Source organism: Tribolium madens, unplaced genomic scaffold, assembly GCF_015345945.1.
Source record: "Tribolium madens isolate multiple individuals breed KSU strain unplaced genomic scaffold, Tmad_KSU_1.1 Scaffold_96;HRSCAF=242;Tcas5.2_LG5, whole genome shotgun sequence".
Classification (NCBI taxonomy): Eukaryota; Metazoa; Arthropoda; class Insecta; order Coleoptera; family Tenebrionidae; genus Tribolium; species Tribolium madens.
The window spans coordinates 16,476,328-16,480,243 of NW_025401068.1; the positions used below are offsets into that span (position 1 = coordinate 16,476,328).

Genomic DNA, 3,916 nt, shown 5'->3' on the forward strand with positions numbered 1-3,916 from the left:
AGAAATGGTTTATGTTAAATTGTTTATTTAAAAAATTAAACATTTTCATTTAATTCAAAAGTATTACAATTATCAAAAAATAAATTTTGTAGCAGAACTAAAAAAATTCAAATAATTTTGCGGTTTTTTTTCTGGTTAAATTAAATAAATAATTTTGAATCGTTTTCAATGAGAATTACAAAACTAATAGAAAACTTAGGACCGGTGAACAGAACACGCACACGTGGAATTTAAACCTTCTTCTCGCAAATAAACAATGGTTTAATTTAATTGTTCTACATCAAGTTAAAAATAGAGAAAGCTTATTTCGTACAAAAATTATGTCAATTAACTTTATTTTGAAAAAACAGTTAAAAAAAATTATTAAGTTAATAATGATTTATTTTTTCGTCAGTGTCATAATTAGTGCACAAATATTTTAAGAAATAATTGTTTGTTAAATTTTTCATTAAAAAACTCAACATTTTCATCTAATTAACTTGACGTTTGTCAATGCAAAATAAATGGCAACTTAATTCGAATTAGTTTAATTCTGGATTAAATTTTCATTTCGCTTTTTCTAAAGGAATTTATCTTGAAACTTCGTCAAGTTTGCAGTCCGATAATTTACGACTCTGCCTGCTTGCGCTTAAAAGGATCGGCATCCACAGCAGGGGCTGGTTTATTGAGGCGTCATTTTCACTTTGTTCGACTGTACCTAATAGCACCACTGCTGAAATTGGACCACATATACTCTTCACAGAAAGAATGAGAAAAAGTCAAGTAAGACACAAAATTAACTATATTTTTTTCTACAAAAACTGCGAAATAAACTACTGTTAAAATCTTACATAAAAGATAGTTTTAATAAAATCAAATGAAAAATCTCTTTATGTGTCACGAGACATAAAAATTAGCACAAAATAATTATATGTATTACAAGCTCTTCAATGCACACTAAAATCTTATAAATTTTGTTTCAACATCGTAATGAAACCTTGATTAATCAAGAATTCCTACAAAAGAATTGATAAAAGTCGTTCCGAAGGCTGTAATCAGTCAATCACTGGTAATGACAAAAACTGTGGCACTATAAAATTGATTTGTCTTTGCGACCAAAGTAAATAAGCATGTAGCTCGAGTACTACTTTTAGTAAAAAGTACATTGCTAGGCTAATGAATGCTTAAGCCATCTGATAATCAGCTGTTTCAATTTTCAATTTATTACTAAATACACTAATTACAATCTCAGTATTTGTATATTCGCACTAATTATTCTCATATCCTCTTCTCTAATTGTTTATTTCATTTACATTTTTATTGATTTAACTCAACACATTTAAATCATCTCTCATCAAAATTCCTCAGTCTTGCTTTACTGGTCCATCTGCATTTATCCTTACATGGAAAACGTCCAATCCCACACAATCCTATTCTCGAGTGCATCACATAATTTTCGATTTTTGAACTGAAGAGGAGTGTAGGTGGTGTGTCATACCATCTGTCCCTGAGGATGATGACTCGATGTCTCATCACTAAACAAACTTCCTTGTGTTTCCACCCCTGCTTTTATACTCTTGTTTACTCGCTAAATATGAGTTTCTGAAAAGAGTATATGCCGGCAAGCAAGGAAAAATATTACGAAACTTACGAACAAAATTTCCATAATTACTATGGAAATTAATTGCAATTCACGTCGATTTCAATTATGCGTAAGCAGGTGACAGAGGTGTCGCACCTTTCGAGATTTTACGCCAGTTTGTACTCGATTAAAAAGTGAGTTCGTGCTAAGTAATAGTTAATTTAGTGCCAATTACTACAATAACCTTGAAATACACTATTGTGCCAATTATTCGCTGTTTGTATATTTATTAAAACTCATTTAAAATGTTTGCGATTATTTTAAATATATAATTAGCCTAGTATCCGCTCCAATTTCGGGTATTTATTCATACTTGGTAAGCGATTTATAGGACAAACAAAATATGTACCAGTATGTACTAACAATAACTTCTAAAGATGCAATTTTGAACCATTTACATACAATTTAATAAATTTAATACATAGGAATAAGTTTAGCAATAGTCAATTTTTGGACATTAAAATAGAAATACTTTCTCTTCAGCAATTTAAAAATTCCTCATAAATGGTCCAAAATCAAATTCTAAATTTATGAGAATGATTCAATTTTTTATATTCTCTATTAACATTTCATTTGTAGTATTTGGTAAACTGCACAAGCAAAACTAATAATATGTGCCCTAAGCAGCAGTTTGCTTTGACATAAACTGCAAATAGTTCGCTATTGAATTGAAATTTTTATAAAATTAATATTGCTCACTGAAACGTCATAGCTGAAATAATTAAAATCAAAAACCCCAGTTTCTGTGCTGTCAATAGAAACTCCAAAATGTTTTTAGTAAAATTATCAAAACAAGGGTTCAATTCCACTAACATCTTTGCAACTTTCTGGTAAAAACCACACTGATTTCCTTGTAGTTTTGTACGAAGAATCTCATTGTTGTTCAAAGACAACCTCCTCCTATCAATCACAAATCAACTTTTCAATAAGCTCGGCGTTTATTGAAACTTCACAGTCGTCGTGGGCGCCAAACACGTGTAATTTCCGATTGTTTCATGTCGATCGTATCTGTTCCTTATTGAAAATGTCATTTGGAAAATACGAGCTTCCAGTTTGCTCGTAATCCGGTAGGATGTTTTGTTTATGGACCGAGTTATTAATTGTAATTTTTAAAGGCACGCCAAATGATTTATTGTTATGGGAGTGTTGCACAAATAACAAACCTGAACTTGAAGTATATTACGCAAAAGAGCCGAACAAAAAGGTAAAAGAAGTAAACTTGTCTGGACCAAATTGGGAGTTTAAAATCGATGGTGAATTATCACGGAGAGTTGTAAATTTTTCATTTTGGCGCTTATTAATTGATGGTAATTAATTGAAATGTTGTGTTATAATGATGGTTTGTATCGAGTGTTTTACATACTTTGCGCTAAATATGATTTAGAATGTTCTTGGTGTAAGGGCCTGTGGTGGCAATTACGGCGACTTAATTGTCCATTTCGCATAATGGAGTGCCTTTACTTACTTTAATGACACATTACACATAATCGATAAACTACTTTTTCTATCGACCACAACTTTATTCAAATTCCGATTCTTTCCCGGTGTTACCTTTAAGTTGTTTCTCATTATACATACGTTAAACATTCCCGCCTCGCAGGGCCGTAACCAGGATTTTATTTCGGGGGGGGTTTCTTGTTGGTCCATGAAAATGAAATTAAAGAAGACGAATTAAAAAGCAAAAATCTCTAAGTACACGTTTTTATTTTAAATTGAAATAAGAGATCCTAATTAAACATAAAAAAATACAAATTAACTCACAAAAGTAACAAAAAATAAAATAAATTTTTAATACTTTTTATTGTTACAAATTTAAACAGGAGATGAATATTCATTTTTAAAACAAAATTTTTCTATGAACATATATCGAAAAATGCTACGCAAGAGGTGCGTCTTTTAATGTTTTTTTTTTTCAATATTTCCGAAATCATTTTAGAAAAAAAAATCAAAATTTGCTACAGATGATAACTTTTATACACCTAAACAAGTACAAAAATAAAATGTTGAAATTTTTAATTAGGTGCTTCCTAAACTAGATGGGATTAGGGTAAAAATTTACTCTAACTATTTTGCCTGTGGTTTCTTGCCACTTTCAGCAACAAAATTTCATAGTTTTTCATAAAAAAAGTCTTTTGTGATTTTCCGATACAATTTACGGATTTTTAGTAAAAATCGGTTCAAAAATTTATGTTACAGACCATAAACAGCATAAAAATTAAAAATTAAATTTGTTTTACCGTTTAGGACGCCCCTGATTAAAAATTTTGTTATTTGGCATTTGTTTGGGTGTACATA

General features: G+C 30.0%; 1 protein-coding gene across 1 annotated transcript in view; it reads right to left on the reverse strand.

Moving 5' to 3' along the window:
* The window catches only part of LOC123012378 (mitoguardin), a 46,295-nt gene that overhangs the window by 30,297 nt on the left and 12,082 nt on the right, over positions 1-3,916 (reverse strand). The window lies entirely within an intron of this gene.